Here is a 26,336-nt window from a genome sequence, read left to right as displayed (position 1 = left end):
TCCTTTTTTACTTGATTTTCTTCCCAATCAATATTAGAATCAGGTGTGGAGATTACCTGAGCACCTCTCAACCCTCTCCCCTGAATTCCTAGTTAAAAGCTCTTTTAATCAGTTGTACCAACCTTCATTGCAGAAGTCTATTCCCTCCTTATTCAGGTGGAGTTCATCCATGAGAATAGTCTTCTGTCCATGAATGCCTCCCAGCAGTCAAACATTCCAGAGGCCTCTATCTAGCACCATTGCATGAGACATCTGTTGACCATCATAATTTTGTCTCACCTTTGCTCTCCTCCTCTAGTAGAATCCCACTGAAGATCACCTGAGCTTCCATTTCTTCCTGGAGTAGTCTTCCTTGATGCATCCCAATGAAAATCTAGCAGTATCATTTGTTTCCATGTGAAGGATAATCAATTGAATTCTTTCCTACTCCCATTAGGATCCTCTTCCAGCTCAGGTCCACATCCTGTATCTTAGCTTCCAGCAGACAAAACACCCTTCTGTTCTCTGGATCACTTTGGTGACAGGCCCCTCTGTTCTTTTTTGTAGGCAGTCCTCATTCATGGAGACCTGACTCTTCCTGGTGTGATTTTCAGGCCTTCCCCATTCTGTTCTTTCTGGCTGAAAGTCTTCTGGTCTTCTGTTCTCAATTGCAATCATCTGCCAGTCATCATCTATGCTCCCAGGGCTCCAAATTCTGGCTATCTTCACTGTCTTTTCTTTCTTGCAGGATTTGCCACTCTTGTCTTCTTCCTTGCTCTCTTATATTCAGTTATTGCCTGCCTCTCCCCTTCCAACTGCATTATCTAGTCAATCCCACTCCCGGCAGCAAATACAAGGAAACAAAATAGAAAGGAGATTGTCAGTTTTTTCTGGATTTTTTTGTACACAAAGCCAAATGTAGACTTTCAGTCTGAATGACTTTTATTTTAGATTAAGAGAATCTAATCTAAAAAAGAAACACACAATAAAAAAAAAAAGTCAGCTCTCCAAGAGAGTTTGTGCCACATCTGAACTGAACACAAAATGGCAGCAGATAGTAGATTTTATCAGTGAAATCCTGGCCGCAGTTAAATCAATGACAAAACTACCATTGATTTCTATGGGACCAAAATTTCATGCCTAGAGTTTTAAATGAATCAGATAGGGACATTATGCAGAGGCTTGGTAAGCCAATACTTTCTCTGGTGGCCTCTATCCTTTTGCTCCAGAATCTAAGTCCACATGAAAAAAGAAATTTTTGTAATCTAATTTATACCAGTGTGAGTCAGGAGTAACTCTACAGAAGCCAATATAATTACAAAAGTATAAAACTCTGATTTCACTTTGACCAATAAAGACCCAGGTCTGTACTGCTTATAATTATAGGGGAAAACAACTTCCAAACAACAGTACTTCTGAATGCTTGCTAGACCAATACAAATACTATAGGCTGGGTTATCAAAAATAGCTCTTGTTTTGCAGTAGTGAACAGCTCATCATATTAAATAAACTCGGTACTTTATTTTTCATTGCATTACTTTAAACAAAATAAGAATAATTTCCTGATGCAAAACAAAGAAAACATCCTATTGGGATCAGAAGATACATTTCTATACAAGTACTTTGTTCAAAACCAGTGAGAAATGTATTTGTGGATAAAATGTTTTGGAATGTGTTCAGGTGATTTTAAAATAACTTTGTGGGGGCCCCATGGTGACCCACGGTTAGATTCTCTTAATCTAAGGTCACATGACCTTCCCCAAAATGTTGGGGGGTGACAAGTCCAGAAGTTGGGAAGATGAAGGGGCAGGGCCAGAGCCAGAGCCAGAGCCAGGAGAGAAGAAGCGAGGCCAGAGCCTCTCCTCTTCCAGCCTCCTCTTCTGGTCATGCTGCCTGGAGTGGCACGCAGCAGCTGCACGCTCCCAGGCAACCTCCAGCCACACTGCTTGCCTGGAACAATCCAGGCAGGCAGCATGGCCGAAGGCTGCCTGGGAGATGCCAGGGGGACTGGAGCAGAGTCCGCCCTCCCACCAGGTAACATGGGATGGGGAGGGGACAGGGAGAGCATGGCGGGGTGTCACATAGGGAGCAGGGCGGGGAGGAGTCATGTGAGGGGGTCATGTGGTGGGTGGGGATAAGTCACATGGGGAGGTCACCTGCCCCCCTTTTAGCTGGTGCCCCCTTTCTGTCCCTCCCACTAGATGCTTCAATGGGAAGGGGAGAAATTACTAATATTCATCACTAAGTGTAAGAGACAGAAAACATTTTCTCCATGGATGGATTTTTCTTCTCCCATATGTTATCTTCTGACAACACACCTACAATGTTATGCACGGGTATCAAGGTATATAAAAGGGCTTGAAATAGTTTAAAGTCAGAGACTAAATGAAATCCTCCCCACTTTAAAATATATATCCTCCCTGTAGTTTATCTGCCAGGGGGCTACACTAAAGAATAAAGAGAAGATCAACACAAAACCAGCTGAAGTCATTACTTAATTAATAGTTACTTATGCTTTTAATAAAAGATAATTTACATATTTAAAGGAAAGGGAGAGTGATTGAGAAAGATTACGGTGCCTATGTGTTTCAGGCTTAATAGAACCTGAAAGTTACCATGCTTTGACTATTAACAGTTGCCTGTAGATAATGAGCTTATTAAGTGATTCCCATAAAATAAATCTATGGGAATAGAGCCTAGAAAATAAACTAGCTTGCTGTACCAGAGTTTGACTTGCAGCATTTACTGTATTCTAGCATCACTATTCACAGGGCTTGAGTTAAGGCTGTGCCAATAATTCTACTATAAATATCCATTTTCAGGAGGTTTATAATGAGCAGTAATATATTTCTACTCTGTATGTGCCCTATAATTTGGCAATAATTGGCAAAAGCTAATGGGTCAGAACTTATTTTATAGGAATCTTTTATGTATTAAAATAGTCAGATGAAGATTAACTTTCTTGACTCAATTTGCATTATTGTCTCACCTACTAAAAAATCAGAACAGGAAGTACTTTTGATAAATGGATTGAAAGGTGGACTAGCTTCACAACATCTCCTCTAAGTACTTTAGTGTCCTCTTCTGAAATGCTGTTTTGTAACTCCTGAGATTGAAGCTCCGTAGTGAATTAAAAACAGATAACCCTCCAACTCTTAGAATAACCATCTCCTATGGAAGATTTTCCAGAAGCCGAATAATTTCACGGTCACAAAGCAGAGCTGAAACGTGGCACCATACATTCTCCACACAGATATTGCTACATGGCCACAAAGTGGCCAAACACAGTAGAAATGTTGCACATACACTGCAGAAGCTGGATGTAGGAAGATACAGAGGGACTCAGTAGACACGCATGCACCACTGAAGGGACTCTGTAGACACACATGCACCACTGAAGTAAGCTTCACAGCAGTTGCCTTCACAGGAGCATAGAAAAGGGGATTCTGGGAAGTCTTGCAGTATAGCCCGTGTAGTAGAAAATATTACAATACCGATTTTACAGAAGAGGAAATGGAAACAGAGACAAGACTCCTGGGTTCTGTTCTTACTGCTTCCTCCACCTGACTTTGCAATGTTGGGCTTAACATTTCAGTGCCTCAGTTTTCTCCACTGCAAAATAGGATATTGCAGTTTTACCTGCTGTTATGCCAGGTGCTGGTGAAACCTTGTTGAAGCTGGTGGGTGAACTAATCACCCTTCATTCAGGATAAATATTAAGAATCAATGAAGATCCTATATGGAATAAGAGGGCTGAAACAATAGCAGTCAATTCCCAAAACACATAAAAGGCCAGTCAGGAATATGAGCTGTGTGTGTGGAGGGCCTCCACAGGTGGACTGAGTATTGCTTGAGGGAGGTTTGGGTGTCAGAGAGAGAAGCAGCAGAAACCCCACAGAAGCAGGCAAGAAAGAAGCAAGGAAGCACCAGAGATAGCCAGGGAAGCACTTGTAGCATGACCACAAGGAAAAAGCGAAGAGAGAGCTTTTAGTGCAGAGTGCTGGCTGGGCTTGGAGATGTAAGAAATGAAACTGTCTCTTGTTATTTGTTTGATTCCTACTGCAATACTCTGAATTTTGGCTAACTGCTCCGATCAAAAGGGATAATACTATCTTTGGAAAATATTTTGAGAGCTTTGGATTAAAAATTCTATGTAGATTATCATGATTATTTATTATTATTTATTATTATTATTATTATTTTATTTATTTGATGTTTTGTACAGAATAAGTGTTAAAACTCCTGAGATGAAGGTCATGTTGAAACAATCTTACTGTTAGCTGCAGAGGATTAAGGGATATGTTTCCAGAGGCACATTTATAGTATAAATCCCACTCCTTCTGAAATGTGTTCCTTCCTTTTTCATGCTCTACTCTAAATATATTTTATGACCTTACGGGGTCCTCAGCCCATCCTTGGTGTGACAGCAGGTTGCAGAATTCAGATGAGTAAAGAAGTTCAGTTACACTCAGTTCACATTTTCAAGCATTTATTTGCAGCCACCAGGGCTTGTAGCATGTATGGTTCTTTTGTTTTGTTTTGTTGTTTTTAAATTAAGAAAATGAAAGCTAAGATTCTTATTTCATCAGGAGCTGGGAGACCTGGACATGGGACTATAATGCCTATATCTCAATTCGGCCTTGGTTAATGATTAGAGCACAGGACTGGGAGGAAGATTTTAGGGCTGTGTTACTGTCTCTTATACTGGCTTACAGTACAACTCCTGTAAATTGGTGTATGAGTTGAACTAGTCCCATCCCATCAAAACTCTGCCCAAACAGATATGGTAACAATAAAATAGAGCAAGGTGCAAGGAACTCAGCAATGAACAGTTATGGGCTAAGTTGCTGATAGGGGAAGCTTTTGCCTATCCCTTGTCAAAGGTACTTTTATGCACTGAAGAATAAGGGTTTATATTCATTATTTATTATCTATATACATTATCTCTATTATCTATATACATTTTAATCCTCTACTAAATTATTGGCCTCAATCTTATATTGTGATAATGAGTTCCACGGGTTAATTATGCACAATGTATGTATTCGTTTATCAGGGTTTTTTACCCTGCTGCATTTAAATTTCTTTGACTGACCCCATTTTCTTGTATTGTGAATAGGAACTCAGAAGCACCCAAGTGACCAGAGCTCAACAAAATATTCCAGGTAAGGCTTGTTTTCCAGTTTCTGAAGGATATCTGCCTGGCCCAAATAATCACATTGTTCTGACCATTTTACTGTTATGGGTTGGGAATAACCAACAGACTTCATTCAGGGTAGTTGTAAAAAACAGTTAAGCTTCTCCATGAAACAAGGTAACTGAAACCATAGAGGCCTCCACCCAAACACAGGTGCATGTCACCACCCAAAACAAAGACACATGCAAGACACATGTGGACAGAGGGGTTCACTGACTATTGTTTTCTGGAGGTTTGTGTGTGTGTGAAAGAGAGAGAAAGGCAGAAACACAGAGAAGCAGGAGAGAATACCAGAGAAGTAGGAGCAGAAAAAAGGTAAAGATGCAGTCACAAGAAGTGCCAGGAATGTGGCTGTGAGATAAAGTCAGAGAGCTTTTGGGATATGTGCTGTCTGGGGAAAAAACATTTCCTTTAAGTACGTTAACTTGGAACTGTGATACTGGTTCTTGTTTGATTCCTGTTGTGTTCAGGGAAACAGGACATTGTACATTCTTTGTAAGTAAACAAGATTGCATCAGAGAAATGCCTGATTCCATCATCAATTTCTTTTCCTAACTGGAACAGCCCAGAAGATCTTGGCTAACCTCTTGGAACAAAAGGAGTAACGTTATCATACTGTTTGTTTCTTTCCTTCATAATTCCTTTTTTGTAGAACTTCTATGCCTCTGTTATAATTACTGAAGTAGCCTCCCTGCTGAACTGAAAGATTTTAATATCATTGTTCTTCAGTTTAGTTATTTATCTTGCTTCCTCTTTTTTTATTTTAAAACCCTTTTCTAAAGTTTAATACTAGAGTGTAGGGTATGTATGATGAGCAAATCAGTTTTTTCCAACTCCAGTTTCCATGATGCTGTGATTATTACATAATACTAGTTTTACAGGTGGTGAAATTATAAAAGCACAAGAAAAGTTGTGATTTATTCAAGGTCACAAACAGACAGGGCTGGGAAGAGAACACAGAACTCCTCAATCCCAGTATCCTACTAAAACCATTGGGCCACAATAGAATCACCATCCAGTTGCAATATAGGACAGAAAGTACGGGCTGTTACTATCTGTGTGGCATATATTTTATTGAGCATTGCATTTAAAGGGCAGGCACATCAGGCTACCTGGCCTTTTACTGTTCCTAAAGTGTCTTCTGTTCCTACATATTTGACACCTCAGTCTCTTCATAAGAAAGTATAACAAGAAAAGAAATTCCATTCTTGAGATGTAGTTATAATGCGAGTGGCAAGGGGTACAAACTAAACCTGTTTTTCATGTAATCTCCAGGCATGTAATTTTGTGATACCAGCTCTGATAACACTGCCATACTGGTTATCCTACCCCTGCACTTGGAATGGAGGATGAATGACATTTTATTTCTAGTCAGCACCCAAAATCTCCTATGGAAAAATGTCCAATTGTTTCCAAATATAGTCATTTTGTGCACTATGCTGACAGTAAATGTTTCAGCTATTTTTCAAAAGTCTCTCTTTTTATGGCCATGTTCTCCACTTTTAACTCTTGCCCACTCAAGCAGACTTCACACAGAAAATGGAAGGTTTCCCTCCGTAAGCAGTGAGGTTATAAGTGTAAAACAGAGCCTATATTAATATGATTCTATATTCATATGACTTTGTAATTTTTTTTAAGTTTACAAACAAAGTAGGCATAAAAGAAAAGCCTTGTCCCTAAAGAAAAATAATGTTAACTTCTAGCATGTTGAATAGTCTTACTCCTCCCCTGGGATAAGGTGCCATTCAGTGGGATGGAAGAATCTCACCAGGTAGCTTTTGGTAAAACACAGTAATTTTTGGAGGGTGGAGGGAGTCTCATGTTCTATTAAATCATAACTGATTAATGTTTTGTTTGTTTGTTTTCCCACTGATCAAGAATTAATTATCATGCACAGAAGGCCAGATTTCTTGTCTCCTGACAACATAACCTCCTGAGGGGATAAGAGGGAAGGGAACAGAAATTAAACATCTTGTTCCTCTTGGTTTCCATGCTCTTCTTATACATGCATTACCTGCTCTCCCCCTGCCAACTACAAAAGGGATCAAGGAATCAGACCCCCATAACTATACCTGCCTCCTGGGCGTCCATATTCCCAGCATACGGCAGTATTGTCCTACCATAGACAGTGGCCATTGAAGGGAAGCAGCTGCTGCAGCCTTTGCCTAACTAATGAGCCTTGTGGCTGACTGGAAAAAAAAAACTCAGATACCAATACCCTCTTTATCTGCCACCCACTCTGCTTACTTTTCACAACTCACTTTTCAAACCCTAGAGTGCTGTCCCACTCAAAACAAAAATCCTTCTGATTACTTTATACTCATTGTGTCTTCTTCCCAGTGAGTAGTGCTGACATAAGTATCCACTTCTATAGACTCTGCATCCCTACCCCACAAGTTCCTCTGTCACAGAATTACCAGAGAGAAGAATTAAAGATGCTATAATACCCAATGGTACAATCATCCATCCTTCCTCAGTTTTAAGACTACCACCCTCAAAAAGAAAAAAGGATGTTATTTAATTCTGATACCTTCTGGTGTCTCCCACCACAGGCTAATCACACTATCAGCTCTGACCTGCCTCCATGCCACAGAGACTGGCCCATAAGTGTCCCACCAAGGTATTCTCATCTTAACGGTTTCCTACCCTGATGGCCTCTCACCCCAATAACATGCTAATTGTTCCCTCTACATCCCTCAGCATAAACCGTCCACCATATATATAATATACACACACACAGCCTAGAAGGTTGGCTCCTGATCTGCTGTTGGGTATCTACTATGACTGGAGAATAGCCAATGTAACACCACTTTTAAAAAGGGCTTTAGAGGTGATCCCAGCAATTACAGTCTGGTAAGCCTGACTTCAGTACTGGGCAAACTGGTTGAAACTATAGTAAAGAACAAAATTGTCAGACACATAGATTAACATAATTTGTTGTGGAAGACATCAACATGGTTTTTCTAAAGGGAAATCATGCCTCACCAATCTACTAGAATTCTTTGATGGGGTCAACAAGCATATGGACAAGGGGGATCCAGTGGATTTTCAGAAAAAGGTATAAACAGTGAGGTGACAAAATTTGCAGATGATACAAAACTACTCAAGATAGTTAAGTCCCAGGCAGACTGCAAAGAGCTACAAAAGGACCTCACAGAACTGGTTGACTGGGCAACAAAATGGCGGATGAAATTCAATGTTGATAAATGCAAAGTAATGCACATTGGAAAACATAATCCCAACTATACATATAAAATGATGTGGTATAAATTAGATGTTACCACTTGAGAAAAAGGTCTTGGAGTCATTGTGGATAGTTCTCTGAAAACATCCAATCAATGTGCGGCAGTCAAAAAAGCGAACAGAATGCTGGGAATCATTAAGAAAGGGATAGGTAATAAAACAGAAAATATCATGTTGCCTCTATATAAATCCATGGTATGCCCACATCTTGAATACTGCGTGCAGATGCGATTGCCCCATCTCAAAAAAAGACATATTGGAAAGGGTTCAGAACAGGGCAACAAAAATTATTAGGAGTATGGAACGGTATGAGGAGAGATTAATAAGACTGGGACTTTTCAGCTTGGAAAAGAGATGACTAAAGTGGATATGACTGAGGTATATAAAATCATGACTGGTGTGGAGAAGTAAATAGGGAAGTGTTATTTAATCCTTCTCATAATACAAGAACTAGGCATCACCAAGTAAAATGAATAGGCAGCGGGTTTAAAACAAACAAAAGGAAGTATTTTTCACACAACACACAGTCAACCTGTGGAATTCTTTGCCAGAGGATGCTGTGAAGGCCAAGACTACAACAGGGTTCAAAAAAGAACTAGATAAGTTCATGGAGGATAGCTCCATCAATCGCTATTATCCAGGATGGGAAGGGATGGTGTTCCTAGCCTGTTTGCCAGAAACTGGGAATGAGTGACAGGGGATGGATCACTTGATGATTATTGGTTCTCTTCATTCTCTCTGGGGCACCTGGCATTGGTCACTGTCGGAAGACAGGATAATGGGCTAGATGAACCTTTGGTCTGACCCAGTATGGCCATTCTTATGTTCTCATGTTATTTCTAGCTGGGCAGGGCCTATCTGTTCTTGGACAGGGATCTTCAACAGCAATCCTCACTGGTAGTATGTTGTGGGGTCAGATTGTGATGTAGTAACATGAATGAATAAAGTAACCAGAATTTGACTTTCTCTAAAGGCAAGACCTGGTCCTAATTTTACTATCAGATCCAGTGCTATGACTTTGCATTACAGAATAGTTCCAGCCCAGTAACATTTTTTTTAAAAAATAACTCTGAAGGACCAGTGTATTCCTGCAGATAAAATGAAAGAAAAAAAAAGAGTCCAAGGACAATCTGAAACACATTCCAAATAGCTATTCCAACAATGAAAAATTAATATTCTTGTCTGGGCTTTGAAGGGGTCCCGAGTTTGTTAGAACTAGTTTGAGGAGATGGCTGGTTTGTTGAGCCAATGAGAAATGAGAGCAAATATCTTCATGCTCCGTTACTGGAAGATCACAATGAGTAAGGAGAAAAGGTAAATCAATAAAAATATTTGTTCTGAGACTCAGTGGATTCTCCCATTTAATTTTCTGTAATAAAATAATAATAATAATAAATAAATCACACTCCTGGAGCTCTTTTGTTCCTCTCCTTACAAACCGATAAAAGAGAGAGTAAGCTTTGCTTTGTTCTCTGTGTGTTGTATTATTATCACTCTTATCTCTTTTAAACTCCCCCCCTCATTCATGCTTCATAAGAAAGGCGTAAAAAGACTTTAAGGACTATATATCTACAGGCATGTCACCAAATACCTAACAATGGCACTGATACTAGGCTCATATTAAAGACTTAACTGCACTGAGCTATGAAAGAAAATCCATTTCAGAATCATTGATAGCCCTGGAGATCACCAACAGGTGGTTATAGAAATAATTGAGAATATGGTTGCGAACTAGCCATGATGTCTTCTGTTCATGAATAGAGTTAAGCAAAGGCTGTCATAAAAATAGATTTATAAACAGATATGTATATGCTTTGGGCATCCACACTGATAGGAGTGTTTTGTTCGGGACATTCACCAAAACCAAGATGATCCAAATAGAATGGGGAGTAAGGCACAAAGATATACTGTGTTAATAGGAAATCCTCACCATCCAAAACTCCCATTGAATTTGATGATAGTTTTCTTTAGTAAATGTTGCATTATTTGGCCCCATATACTATTTACAAAGTGCTCTCCATACACCTCATGAGTCAATGGACAGTTAAAATATAAGTAACACTCATGAACTAAAGCTCTTTTTTGCAATTTGGAGGACACAGGAGTATGGCAGCTGATGGGATGAAGAAAGTAGTTTTTTTCAAAAACTGGATTGGTTTCAGAGAAGTCAATGCTGGGCCTAAGCTGGTCAAAAAAATAATGGAAGAGTTTTCCATTGGAAAATCCAGTTTTGTTGAAATCAACAGTTTGTGGGAATGTGTTGAGTTTGAGGAGGGAAATGTCAAAATGAATCTTTCTTGATTTTGTTTGGAAATGTTAAAATTATTATAATTATAATAATGTATTTATATTTAATATTTTATATTAACATGCTTTGACAGTATCAAAACTTAATTACTCCACATTTTCAAATTTAATTTTTTGGGACTTTCCATTCCACATTTCAATTTATCAGAGTTTTGCGTTTTTGTTCCAATTTGGAATGAACGCAGATTTCACAACGCCAGATAGAATGGGACTGATTCTGTTTTCTAACCTGCTCTACATAAGCCATTTAGCCTCTTTTTCATTTCTAATTCACTAATCCAAATGCAGCCCTGGTTAGTATTGAAGGAAAGCCATTACTATATAAAAGGCTACGTTTTGCTGGTGTATTTGAAAATGATTCAACCTTAGTGCAGTTCTCAATGGACAAGGGTCTACTGAACAGAAATCATTATCCACTTTTGTTGGAAATCTCAGTAGAGACACTGAGGAATAACTGATCATGGAGACCAAATTCTACCTATTCAACCTTAAAAGTGGGGTCTGCAAGGTCCATGTTAACTCATACTTGCATTACTGCTGCCTCTTTATATATAGACTATTAGGAAAATATTTATTTACTTATTTCTATTTTAGTCTGAAGTAATTTCCATACCAAATGATGTCCATCTCAAACTCCAGTCTCCCTTGAGATACATTTAAAAGTACATTCTTCACCCTCATAACTCATCAGACCAAGACGGTTTAAAACCTTTGTCTCTCAACACTCTTTACCACCAGAGAGAAATTCTACCCCCACCTGCCTCACTCCTGTGCCAATGCCTGCTCAAGCAGATTGGAAGGCTTTCATCTTCAAGCACCTTCACAAGCATTAAATTCACTTTCAGTTTAAAATAAAATAATATTTTTAGAATTCTCCAGGCCTGCTGAGAAAAATATAATTTGAGCTATGCAGCTAACAGTGTTTTGATCTCTCACACAAAGTGGGAAATTATGATTAAAGCATTTCCATGAGAAAGCACAAGGTTTGGTCTAAAAATGAACATGGAGAAGGCCAAAGTCATATCCAACCAGCAGTTTCAATTAAAATAAATTGTCACTGAAGGATTGAATGGATGGCTTTGTATACCATAGAAAAGTGGATAGGTATAGACCAAATACTGAAAGAGATTAAAGGGAATGATGATCACCTCAAACTGGTGGGAACATCTTTGGAAGGCTTTGTAATCCTGAGACACAAATGTCTGATCTCCCTGAACAGCTAGAATTCATGTATCCTGATATCCATCTACTAAGACAAGATCAAAATAGAAGTTTTCCATTAAATTCAAAATTATTAATAAAGAGTATTTCAAAATTTTATCTGGGGAAGAGATAGATACTTACATATTTCAAAACTGTAAAGCAAAGACGGGGATAAAATCAAATGACGATGCAGCCACTGAACCTCATTAATTTAAAATCATCCAGTGCTCGTCACCTGTTTTTCAGTAGCTGTATTCCTGCCTCTTCATTGCCAACACAAAAGAGAGAAAGGACTAATATGCATCTAAATAGTTACGAAGGGAAAATATTGCCTCTGCATGTAACCCTCAGTGGGCACAGCAATGAGATATTGATGGAAATTACAGCGTGGCAACACATTTTTTCATTTGTGTTGTACGTTCCTAAACTAAATTCACCCACAAGACTCCATAAACTGTGTACAATTCTTTGTTATGTATTATTTTAACTTGTTTTTAAAAGGACATACAGTACTATTAATAATACTGCCCTAAGTTTATAGTTTATTCCCAAATGCTATGTCTTTTCACCACAAACAATAGCTTGGAGAGACATAAGTGCCCCACATTCACTTATTGCTTGTTTCCAATTAATGTTAGGGCCCATTGTCTGAGAGCTATTGTTCATGCAAATGGATTCTTTGATCAATTAACAAAAGAACTGGTATCTTAAAGGGAAGTAAATTTCTTAGCTGTTCAAAGGAGTATTTTGAGAAGTGATTTTAAGTGCCTTGATATCCCCAGTATTACATAAATGTAAAGATTTTAAAGATGTTGAGGGTTCAGTTCTCCTATCATGCCACCATTGCTGACTGCTGCTGTGGCTACAGTATATTCAGCATCATTTTCAACTCGTCCATAAAATAAAATGAAGATGTCATTGGTGACTGCTTATCTTAAAATCACCCTCTTCTGGATAAATTATTTTATACATGAGAGAGGAGTTGTGTCTCTCTGATCCATTCAATCTTAGTGTCCCTTCTATGGCTACCAACAAACTTGCTGTGGACATTGTAGATAGTGTGATGAGAGCACCTCTCTAGTAGGAACTTGTATGGCAACCAGTGTGAAATTAGTTTATTGTCTTCAGGTAGAAATCAAATGGTAATGACTTTGTAAGTCCCTTCTAACTTGGGTGTTCCATAGAAAATGGATCTAGAACCACAGGAAAAACAAAGTGTAGCTGCAGTAATGTTCTCAGCTAACAATTCATATTCTGAGTTACTTTAAAACATAGCAGTTTGTTTCCCTGTATCTACTCTCACACACTACTACTTTCCTAACATAATACTTTGTACAGTTGACTGTTTAACAAAGCAGAAGGGAATTTCTTTTCCCCCAAGACTGTATTTTGTTAAAAGCTACCCTTAATCAAATGAGTTACAACTTAAAACTGTGACTTATTTATAATCGCCTCATCCAAAAATACTGATTGTGGGCCATCAAGATTATGCCAAGCACAAATACATCATATGCCACTGTGTCAACACTACAGCATGTTAACTATGCAGCAAGGTGCCAGCGTGGTTATGCAAATAGAGGCACTATTGGCTTATCTGTCAAAAACACTGCCAGAATGCCTGGGAGACAGATTTCAATAAAAGAGAGATAGAGCGTGTATCAGTGAGGCTGGTATTAATAATTTATGATTAATCCATTTATAGAAATGTGCTAACAGAAGGATTTGGAGAGAGGAAGATGGATGCCTTGTCTTGGTTTCCCCCATTGCTTTTCCTCCTGTTATGACTTCAATCGCTTGAAAAGCAAATATAGGGCTTCATCCTGTCCAGTGCAAATGTGTGGTGCATCATGTAGAAACAGAAGGTAAAAAATGATAGGCAGGAACAGGAAGTGCAGAATCACCCTGATCCTGCACTAATGGGTGTTGCTGAATTGCTGCCACGTTACCCTACTCAGCAGGAGGAGTCAAGCCTAAGGAGAGAACTTCATTAGCATAATGTGACATTTTTGCAACACAATTCAGATCTGAGTGTTGGCAGATTTACCATGAAATGTGAAGTTCACACACAAACCCATACATTTTTCACTCAAGAATGGACCAGATTTAGTTGGGTTTTTTTTAAACACTCATTTGGAGCCCCAAAAAGCAAATTTTTACTTTGAAAATTATCGATTATAAATATAATTTGTCATTCAGACGCAAGTAGATATACAAATAAAGTCCAAGGGTAGGATTTTCAAAAACACTCAGCATTGGACTGAGTATCTTTAATGCTTTTGAAAACCCTACGGTCCCATCAATTAGATGGAAAGTGAGTTCAGCCAGTGACTTCTGCAGAACCAGGACTGGCTACCCCCAACTGCTTTTCTTCAGGTTTCCATGGGTCCTGAAGTAAACAGGTCAGATGGTTCAGTCCTTTGGAGATTTCAACAGGAAAGGGAGGGTAGAATCCTTCTACAAACCTCCTTTCTTCACCTTGCACCCAATAACTGAGCTCTTTATATAGTATGGGAGAAGCTCCTACCTCCTCCTGAGTGGAAACGCTCACAGGGCAGGGGCCTGATGAAAAGTTCTGCAGAAACAGAATTAAAGACTCCTCACACATAGGCCATACCTTCTCACAGACTTCCCCCCGCAAGTAGTGTACATAGTTGAGGTGTTACAATCTAATGTCCCCCTTTCCTTAGGAAGTCCCCTGGGAAGGCAGATTAGCACTGTATATTGCTAATGCTGTTGCAAGCATTGCAAAGCATTTTGGGGAGGGTTAAAGGTGTGTGAGTGGAAGTTTTTTTTGCAGGTACAAAAGGCCAAGAGGGGTGGGGGGCAGAGCAAAAAGCAAAACCCAGGTTAACTTAACACTGCAGCTAGCAAGCTTAGTTCAAAGATAAGAAGCTGACTTTAGCCCAAGGCCAGCTGCTACCTGCCAAGACAGAAGGGGGAAAGTTTAACCCCCCGACCAGCCTTAAAAAAAACCCCAAAACCTAAGTAAAGCAAAGCTGTAAAAATAACAGCAAGAACAGTGAGAGCAAATAAAACAACAACAGGAAAGGCCAATAAAAGAAAAAACAAAGTCTCCAAAGACAAAATGTTTTTAAAAAACGAAAAGGCCATAGCAAGCCTGTTTAAACGAACACAAAAGGCACCAGGAACAGAGGTCCCAGAATAAAACACCCCCCAAAAACCCCAGGGCTTAAAACCCTCATAAGAGCTGGAGCAATTGAGAGAGCACAGCAGATCCTTGGACGGCCTGGGCCTAGAACAGCACTCCCGTCCACCTTCCCCCCCTGCCCTTCTTCTAACGTTACACCCAGACTTGGCCAATCTGGGAGGCACGTGTAAGTATAAAAGTGGGTTAGGGCTTGGGACATTAACACTTTCTTTCTTCCCCTAAGTAATGTGAAAATGTTCCTAACACTCTCTGCTGCTATTTTATTATGTTATCAATAAAGCTTTAAAATTTAAACACTTGGTGTGCCTCGTCATCTCCTCCCCCAAAAAATCCTGTGGCCCCAGCCTGATCAACTGTGGCCCAGGCAAATTGAATAATTTTTGTTACCACAGTGGTTCCCACCAAGTAAAAGTTTTTAAACCCTTCCCTGTTAATCCAGAGGACATCCCTGTGGCCCACCACTTCCTGCAGCTCCCACTGGCCAGGAATAGCAAACCGTAGCCACTGGGAGCTGCAGGGGGCCGTGCCTGTGGGCAGTCAACGTCAGCAAAATGTCTCGCGGCCCATAATCAGATTACCCTGATGCACCACATGCATCCCGCAGGCCACAGGCTGACCACCACTGCTCTACAGTCATCACTGATCTCCCAGTGGTAACTACAATTCCCTCCTGATATATGGCATAGCATATATTCTCCCTTGAACTGTGTTTACTCAAACAATGAGCTCACTGATCACAGAATTTATGTGTGTGAACCCAGGTTATGGAGGCACTAAGCACTGAATTCTATAAGTTGTTGAACACTTCTACAAGCTAGTGAGCATGTTCAACCCTGCAATGAAGGCAGAGGGCAGACCATTTCTCACAGGAGTACTCATAACCTTGCAGGGTCAGGGAAGTTCTATTCTGGCTGTGTACTGCTTTTACAAATTAACTTCACAGACATTACAGGATGTTAAATATGCCATCCTTAACGGCCTATTCAAGCATTCTAAGTGTTCTAGCAAAAAAACAAGTACTTGCCTATCAACGTTGCTGTGGAACAAGTCAGGCCATCTGGACTCTCTCTAAGGGCAGACCTTTTTTTGTTCAAAGGATTGAACAAATTCTAATTAATTGTGTCTTTATAAATTAATATTTCCAATAGTGTTTAGTCTAGTTATGGTTCATGACACTGCAACCTTTCATTTGCATAACTTGATCTTGTTATGGAGTTTCCTCACATCTTTTCATGTTTTACCACAGTGTGTTATGCTGAGCACTAAAGAGTGAAATGCTTACCAACGTGCAATAAGTAAGTCTTGAATCATAAATACATCAGCATGAGAATCCAAGTATATTTTATTATACTCTTGTGTGGTGAGTTTTAACATTTGAATGTCCTAATTTATACTTTCAAATTTTGATCTGAATATAGCTTATTATTATTATTATTATTTATTATTATTAACCTCCTGAGATTTCTCTAAGTGCCTTTAAGCCTGTGCTAATAAACTCTGGTGTAATTAAATTGTGCCACATTGCAATGCATGATACTTCTGGAACCTACAGTGGCAAAACTAATTGATAAATCAAAAAGTAATTGACTTGAGATAATGAAACTACTCTTGGGCTGGAGTGAGATTGTCACCTAATTAACTACTTAGAGAACTAAGGCTGTGCTTACTAGATGAGTGATGGGCAAGTGATTGATTCCAACATAATCAAATTAACATGCAAGCTGATAACATTGTATGCTATGTACTGTACAATGTTGTCTTCATGCAGCAAAAGACTTAGCAATCTTTCAGTTCTGTCAGATTTATTTTACTGGCTTATTCATTCATATACATCAACAGATAAATTCATATATCACACTGTGCTTTTAGTTGTGTGTGAGTTCAATAAGAGACGAGGGGCACAAAATTACCTAAGGGATATTTTAGATTTTTTGGCTGCATTTAGTGTCCATTCTTGTACTTCTCACTCAGGTAAAGTACTCCCATTCATTTCAAGATTTCTCATATGAGTAAAGGGCTGATCTTTAGGGAATGGTCTTGCAAATTCTTCATACTGGTAATAACCCAATGATCTCAATGAGACTCCTTCTGTGAGTTAGTGCTGGATCAGCCTTTATTGCTGTGTGCATGAACCTATTTGAGAATGTGGGAGTGACGCACTGTCTGACATTATGATCCACATTGTCAGGTCCCTCAACCTGCTATTACTGCAGGTCGCTAAGTACTTGGCAAATCAATTGACCGGCCTTTACATCCCATTGTCTAGAGGGAGCAGTTTATTAAACCAGCTCAAGTGAAATAGCACATTCCCTATGATAATTCAGGGTGTTTACTCTTGGCTTTCCTGTGAAATGGATTTATTTTGCACAGGAGTGCTATCTACCACCGAGAAGGGGGAATCAGAGCTGTAGGAGGGGCATAGGGGTTCTGGTAGCTGACAAAGGGGATTCAGACTAGCCTGCTTCATTTGACTACCTGTATACTACAACTGCACATCTCCCATATCTCTGTATCTCTGGAACAAGCAGCAAGGCAGGCATACTTTTGCATCCTCCCAGGCCCTGGAACATATCCTGATAACACTCTGCCATTAGCAACGACCTGCAAATTATTGCCAGGGAAAACATTGTCTTTTGGGAGGTAGGAACTAAATTGTTCTGGAATGGAGGCTGAGGATTGCTGAGGGTAGGGAAAGCAAGATGAATGAAGAAAAGAGAGAGGACAAGGGGAAGGAAGTTTGAAACTAAAAATAAGTGAAATTTAACTCTATGGAAATGGAATATGGGTTATAAAGCACTGGGGACAAGTAAAGCTCAGGAGCGAGTAGGCCTTCAGATAGGATGATAAAGAAAAATATAAGTTATTTTATTGTTTCTCATTATATTGTCGAGCCACCAGTTGTGCAACTGAGTAACCTAATTCCCCTCCCCCTGTTTGGGTGCTGCCAGCAATTCTTCCTATCAATCCAATGGGAGTACTGCAAGGAGGTCTGCAAACATGGACTCATTTGGTCATGCGGAGGCTCATGGAAGGTGGGTGTAAGAGGCCGTGCTTGTGGATTTCTTTCCAGGATCATGTCTTACATTGTAAGCCATTCCAGGAAGGAGGCTGTGGTTTTTTTATGAGTTTGTACAGCACCTACCACGATAGGTGCTGAGCCTGACTGTTACTGCTGAATACTGGTGCAATATACATAAAGAATGAAATTTAGAGCTGGGCAGGAACTGCTTTTTAATAAAAAAAATATAGCTTATGATTCACTGTAGCTACATCAGATACCTTGGCAAACAAGTGAGCTTTCTTACCTATCTAAATCTATCTGCTAGTGTTCATAAAATAAAGTCAGTATAAGAAAAAAATTGTGAACACTTATTTTTTCTTAGTTAGAAAAAAAATTAGTGCCAGAAACTTTAGATCAAATATTGTAGGTACTATACATGCTCAACTAATGATTACATTTATAGCACTGAAATAAAATCCAAATGCAAAAAGCCATTACTCTTTCTATAGCTATATTTCTCACATCCTCCAACAATTTTATTAGCTTCCATTCATTTCCATATCAAGCTATAAATTGCTCACTGCTCTTTTTTTTAAAAGCCTCTAGATTGTCCTAGCCTATGTCATGGTACCCATCTCTCTTCACGGCACCAACCTCCTCCATTCAGACAGTCTTTACATGGTTAGTGTGAGAGTCTTCTCTGTAGCCCCTGTCATCTGTAACAGCCTCTATCTCTCTGTCTCATCAACTCTACACAGTACAAAGTTTGATCACAGTTACCAGTGCAAAACAGAATCTGGCCCCATATCTCTTTAGTTATCCCAGTGCCTCCTTTTCCCCTCTCCCCATGACCTATTCAACCAACTCACACAGACCAGATTGGGCTGGGCTTCTTGCTCAGCTGCTGTGACTCCCTCCTTCCTTTGCCAGCTGCTCAGTGCATTTTGCCCAAAGTTACTCCCCCGGTTTCATTCTTTGAAAGAGATGGGAGGAGCTGATGGCACAGAAAAAAGACTAGGAGTACTTGTGGCACCTTAGAGACTAACCAATTTATTTGAGCATAAGCTTTCGTGAGCTACAGCTCACTTCATCGGATGCATACTGTGGAAAGTTTAGAAGATCTTATTATATACACACAAAGCATGAAAAAAATACCTCCTCCCACCCCACTCTCCTGCTGGTAATAGCTTATCTAAAGTGATCACTCTCCTTACAATGTGTATGATAATCAAGTTGGGCCATTTCCAGCACAAATCCAGGTTTTCTCCCCCCACCCCCCCAACTCACTCTCCTGCTGGAAATAGCTTATCCAAAGTGACCACTCTCCCTACAGTGTGCATGATAATCAAGGTGGGCCATTTCCAGCACAAATCCAGGGTTTAACAAGAACGTCGGGGGGGTGGGGGGTAGGAAAAAACAAGGGGAAATAGGCTACCTTGCATAATGACTAAGCCACTCCCAGTCTCTATTCAAGCCTAAGTAATTTATTTGAGTATAAGCTCAAAAAAAAAAAAAAGACTGATTGGCTAGTAAGTGGAAGGTGAGGAAGAAGTCTCACCCACTGGTTTCCCTAACCTGGAAGATGGCTAAAGAAGCCTGATACACAGAGGTTGAAGATGGAGAAACTAAAATCTCTAGCTAAAAGTCAGATTTGCCAGGGTGGTCCAGGAATCTAGAGAACAGACCAAAATCCTGCAATCTCGGGTCAAAAGCTGAGAACTCATGCAGGGGAGTCTGGAAAGCCAGAGGAGAGACCAAAAAGCCTAACTTATCTAGAAGCTCGCTTCCTTGTGGATCCCTATATATGTAGGGTTTATAAACTGCATTCCCTGGCCACTCCCTCCTAAACTCCTACAAACTGAGGGGATGGCTTCCTAGAAAGTAAGTAATGTCTGAACATCTAATAATTACCAACTAGGTGATACAGTAATGAAAGAAGCACCTGGGCTGCCAGAGCCGCTCCTAGATCCAAGCTCTCTAAGTTTGCAGGCATTTCGTTTAAGGGAACAATCACAATTTTGACTGCTGATTAAACTTCTCCCAAAGCTCAGGAGTTGTTGGATTTGGGATTTTGTGTCCATCTCTAATAACATTACACACAGATTGTATCTGACTGCGGTGTTTTTCACAATCCAATATGTTTGCAAAGATTTGTGCTCCCACTTTTCCAGTAGAATTAAATGAATGTTAAAGTTTTGTTGCAGTCTTTGCTGACCTACTGCAAATATGCTGTGATTATAAGAGCCTTCTATTGCCCAAGCTAATGTTGCTATTCATATATAGTTTTAATAGCATTAGCTATGAGGATTTTAATACAGTAGGTTCCACAAATGTTCTTACCACCATTGTTCCAGGAGTTCAAGAAAATTCCAGGCTGCTACTTATTTCACTCTAGGCCAGATTACCATAGCATTCATGTTTGAATTTAGTCCCAAAGTAAAGTTTGTAAATTTGAGCTTAACCTACAAAGTTTATGTGTACTCCAGGATGCTTTGGGATTTTCTTTCCAGATTGTTTACTCAAGTGATGGGTGAACCTCAAAATATTCAGGGGCTTCAGTTCAGATAAACATCCAAAAGCTTGGCTGCTTGTAATAGTCAGTTATGTTAATTGAGCCTGAAAAATCATGCTGAAAAATATCTTATAAATTTTATGCTACCTCTTATATTGGTTGAGCTGGGCATATTGCATATTGTTTCCTAAGTACAGATATGAGTGCCTACAAAAAAACAATAGATCAAAAAGAACCAAACTTTTTCATTTTTCAATAAAGATATGGCCTGAGATTTCCATAAAGGTTTTGATTGCACCTTAATATGCCCAGCCCTGGTGGAAAATAAAAATATCTAGCTATTTGAGAAACTCTTGTTTCCCACTTTCAGCAAAGAATATGCTGTAGCTGCATGAGTCATACACAGGTTTTATTTTCTCCCAGAACTGGTTAAAAATCACTTATCATAAATCTACACTTTGTTGGTGATTTTAGCAGAGTTTGAATTTTAGAACTTTCAAAGCAGCTGTTTCCTGAGTGGAGGAAGCAGCTATTTGAGTCTTAAATTATTTTTGTTGTTGTTTTTTCATATTCCCACAAATACTGAAGAAGAGGAATTTGTCTGGCTTGCCCCAAAGTAATAAGCAATACATCTTACACCCCCAAAACCCATTTAGTAATCATAATAATGATACTAATTAGCAATTGATATTTCTTGTCCATAGAGCTTACATTCCTTCACAAAGGTGATTCAGAATTATTAAAATCACCATTTTACAGATGAGAAAAGTGAGGCAGAGAGAGGTTATTTCCCAAAAGTTACACAACGAATCAACGGCAGAGCCAAGAACCCAGATCTCTAGTCCAGTGTCTTAGCCATTGCCTCCTTAAAGAATGTGCTGATAGTACCTCAATTACTAGTTCCATTTTGAATTCATGCTAGCTAAGAGAAACTATATAATACTGATTTGTCTAGGAAAGCAAAATTTCTGGTGTATATGGTTAGTAGATCCTACTTTTGTTAGGACTAGGGAAGTTGGATTCCAATAAGAACTTGTCAAGTATTTTTCATCAAGGATCTGATCCGAAGCCTGTTGAAGCTAACAGAAGAACTCAAATAGACTTCAGTAAGCTTTGATCAGACTCCAAATAAATTTATTTTATTAATTTTACAATTTTTCATCAAACACCACAGGTAAAATTAAAAACAAAAATTCAACCCATGCTGCGCCAGATCTTCAGCTGATGTAAGTGAGAGTAGCTGCTTTGACTTCATTGCAGGCCTGCTAGTTTACTTTAGCTGAGGTCCTTGCCCACTGAATTCATAACAGGTCTATTCCATCAACCATAGTCTATTCCATAGTGCTTGAATCAACATTGTGGGTTACTGCAGACAGTACAGCACTTTGTTTATTAATTAAGTAATTAAACATTACTTATCTTTCACCATATAGCACTACCACCAAGATGGCCCTATGTATTTGGAGGACATTAGTTCATGTATAAAGAAGACTGAAGCATAGTCCAAGCAAGTCTGAGGTTATTCTGGTGGGCATGGGAAAGCACTTTGAGGAATTTGCGGCACTGTGAAGTCTCCTTTTGGTTGAAGGTACACGCCCACAATTGGCCAATTCAGTCTGTGGTTGAGCAGTGCTCTTGAATTCCTCACTGATGCTAAGCTCTCATAGCCTTACTAGCAGAGGCTGATATTTCTCCCATCTGGGGTCTAGGAGACCATCCTGATGGGGAATGGCCTCAGTTAAACATGTCTTAAACATTAGACTTAACTTAAACAAGTTAAACATCACCTTCCATCTGGACTACTGCAATGCAACATACCAGGGCATGAAGCCCTCAGCTCTTAGAAACTGTAGGGAATATTTTTTGTTCCTAGCACATTGGAGTCCTGGACCATGACTAGGGCTCCTAGGTGCTATGGTATTGCAAATAATGAATAATACCGAAAACTTCAGTTTGTCTCCTCCACAATATGAGGCCTGATTCCAGACTGAAAACTGAACTTCTACAGAAACACTCCTCACTTCACATTTCCTTGAATTTGCATGGTCTAAGATTAACACATGGAAGTGTGTATGTATTGGTGTGGGCTGTGGGGAAATACTAGAGCGCATACACCACTTTGCCTCTGGGGAAAGGATGTGAGAAAAAACAAACCACTTGTGAAGTTAGTCATGTCACATTGCACTACTAGAAAAAAAAATGAGGAGGACTTGTGGCACCTTAGAGACTAACAAATGTATTTTTGTGCATAAGCTTTCATGGGCTAAAACCCACTTCATCGGCCGGATGTAGTGGAAAATACAGTAGGAAGATTTTATATAATATATATATATATACACACATACACACACACAGAGAACATGAAAAACTCATGGACAGATTTTTAAAGTAATTAGATACCTAAAGATGCAGACAGGTGCTGAATGGGATTTTATTTATTTATTTGGCCACCTAAGTCCCATTGATTTAAAAAACTATGTCCTGATGATCTTATTTTCTTTCCTTTAAATTTCATATTGGTTCATGTCATAAAGGGAAGGGTAAACACCTTTAAATCCCTCCTGGCCAGACGAAAAACCCTTTCACCTGTAAAGGGTTAAGAAGCTAGGATAACCTCGCTGGCACCTGACCAAAATGACCAATGAGGAGACAAGATACTTTCAAAGCTAGGGGGAGGAGGAAACAAAGGTTCTCTCTGTCTGTCTGTGATGCTTTTGCCAGGAACAGAAAAGGAATAGAGTCTTAGAACTTAGTAAGTAATCTAGCTAGATATGCGTTAGATTCTGTTTTGTTTAAATGGCTGATAAAATAAGTTGTGCTGAATGGAATGTAGATTCCTGTTTTTGTGTCTTTTTGTAACTTAAGGTTTTGCCTAGAGGGATTCTCTAGGTTTTGAATCTGATTACCCTGTAAGGTATTTACCATCCTGATTGTACAGAGGTGATTCTTTTACTTTTTTTTCTTCAATTAAAATTCTTCTTTTAAGAACCCGATTGCTTTTTCATTGCTCTTAAGATCCAAGGGTTTGGGTCTGTGTTCACCTATGCAAATTGGTGAGGATTTTTATCAAGCCTTCCCAGGAAAGGGGGGTCTAGGGTTTGGGGAGGATTTAGGGGGGGAAAGTTTCCAAGTGGGCTCTTTCCTGGTTATATATTTGTTAGAAGCTTGGTGGCGGCATCAATAAAGTCCAAGGGCAAAAAGGTAAAATAGTTTGTACCTTGGGGAAGTTTTAACCTAAGCTGGTAAAAATAAGCTTAAGGGGTTTTCATGCAGGTCCCCACATCTATACCCTAGAGTTCAGAGTAGGGAAGGAACCTTGACAGTTCATTTTAAACTATTTGAATTAACTACTTGTCAGATGATACATTTGAACTTCATTTTGGCCATGCAAAAGCACTACATGCTAAGTATTATTTCTATTTGAACCTCTCTCACTTGCCAGGAAAAATCTTTTCTTTTGCATCTGTATCCCTGTTACTTCTTGTGTCTATTGAGGGACAAAGCAGGGGATCTGTTTCTATTTAAAGTCTTCTGTTGGTTTTGTATTATTCCCATGGGTAATACCATTCATTCACCTGGAATGCAGTGGAATATAAATACTGTTTTGACATAGATAAGATGCTTTATTCCAGAAAACCCACACCAAAGATTCTGAATTCTAAAGATTGCTTTCTGATAGCAAATCTTGGAAGCCCTTTACCTATTCTTTAGCTCATTGGAAACAAGATTGATTTTTTTTTTAAATGAGTCACTTCCTCTCATAAATTACCTCAGTCACTGGTTGTGAGTGACACCTTAGGTGATGGTCCATCCAACCATAAATTCAATCTTTGAGATAATTAATAAACCTTGTTTTTGGCCTGTCATCACATAATGTGTGTTAATATAATTTAGAGCAGGTATTTGAGCCATTCATCTCAAATGACTGAAGATATGGCTAAAATATAGATCACTAATGCTGATTCAAACTTTCTATTTATCACTTTCTTCTGGGAGAGATCCCATTCGGCCTAGTAGGTGAGAAATTAATTTTAAGATTTGGTAATTACCAGTCTAATATATCTGTACTAGTTGTTTTATGACACCCATCACTTTGGTATCAGAGTGCATATTTTAGGCATCAGATTTTTAAAGAGGCCATAAATAAGTTTCCAATTTGTGTCTGAAATTTAATGTAGTAAGCGTGGGTGACATGCTTCCAGGCCCAATCATCATTTGCAGATAGAAATGGGGACTTCCCCTAGTGGGTAAATGCAAGTAGCCATATCTTTGCCTACCATCCTCTTTGCCCCCCAAATATTTGTGCAGGTGTAATAAGGAAGGCCTGTTTTTTTTCAGCAATATATGTTTTTGTTTATATATTCCCCATAAAAAACTATGCTTATATAAAGTTAAGGTTGACAGTACATATCAGAAATTTAGGGTAAAATACAGTGCTAGGATACTGTAATGATCACATAAACAAGCACTGTAAATCCAGAAAATTCAGTTAAAGTTTTTAGAAGAAATCCAAATATGTAAGGGGCATGCAGAGTTAGGACTCCCTAACAGTTTTAACTCTCCCCTCTAGTGAGGCCATGCAATGACCATTTGAGCATGATTAAGATATTTTGGTAGCTGTAGTCCCAGATTAGGCTAATCTGATTTTTTAAAGTCACATTACATTTTCCCCCAAATGTGTCATATTGCACCTAACTTTAAATATCTGAATAGTCTCATAGGACATAGGATGTGCTTAAAGTTAGGCATGTGCTTAATAACTTGCTGAATTGGGACCTTGAGTGTTCAAGGGAAAGCATACATTACTGTCACTGTGGAAAAGTTAGCTAAATAAGTACAAGAGAAAAGTGTGTTGCCAGATAGTCCTCTATAATGAGCATGATTGAAAAGTGTCCTACACCCTTTTATGTGTATTGTTATTTCAGACAATTTGCCCTTTTCCAGGAATTCAGATAAAGTAATATTTTAAAAGATAAGTAGAAATGGATGTTACATTTACAAATTCTAACAATTCATTTAATTTCTAATTCTATTTCAAGTACTTCATCATTCTTGTCAACTTTCCCTCTATCCTGCTGTGCATTAGTTAGCCCTTGTTCATGTTTCATTGTGCTTACCAGTTGGTTCATTTGTCTAGTCAGTTTTTGGGGGTGATCTTGTGACTAAAGAGTCATTTATTTCTTTGCCAGATTTGGTAGCTTTTAGATAAAGCTTTTGCTTGATAACTCTTGGCAGCCTCCTGACTTTCCAAAATCCTCTGCAGGCTCTTGTTATTGCAATAATCCAGACTGATCTTTCATTACTATTCTTTCTCATGGAAGCCTGGTGATTAAACAATTACACTTGTCTTAAAAATCTTGTATTGTTATTGTATTCAATATGCTTGTGAAGTAGGGACTATTATCCCCATTTTACAGATGGAAACTGAGGCACAGCATCTAAGTGACTTGCCTAAAACCATACAGGAAGTCTGTGGTACAGTAGGAATTTGAACCCAGATCACCTAGATCAGCACCTGCCCTACATACTGGTCCATCTTCTTTCTCCTTCAGCAGATATTGGTTGTGATTATTGGAGGGTAGTTTTCCTCTTCTTTCCTTTTTCCTGCAAAAGCGACCCTAGTTTTAACCTGAGTTATTATCAGACGGCTTTGGGTAACATTTGCATTGAAGCTGATGAATTTGTGTATTTGTCCCAAGAATTCTGAAAAGTGTTTGATAAGAGT

General features: G+C 39.0%; 1 pseudogene; it reads right to left on the bottom strand.

The window, feature by feature from the left end:
- The window catches only part of LOC144266219 (E3 SUMO-protein ligase ZBED1-like), a 69,775-nt pseudogene that overhangs the window by 25,871 nt on the left and 17,568 nt on the right, over window positions 1-26,336 (bottom strand).

This window comes from Eretmochelys imbricata, chromosome 6 (genome assembly GCF_965152235.1).
Source record: "Eretmochelys imbricata isolate rEreImb1 chromosome 6, rEreImb1.hap1, whole genome shotgun sequence".
NCBI classification, from domain to species: Eukaryota; Metazoa; Chordata; order Testudines; family Cheloniidae; genus Eretmochelys; species Eretmochelys imbricata.
The sequence above is the reverse complement of the archived record's forward strand: the minus strand, read 5'-3'. Positions and strand labels throughout refer to the sequence as shown.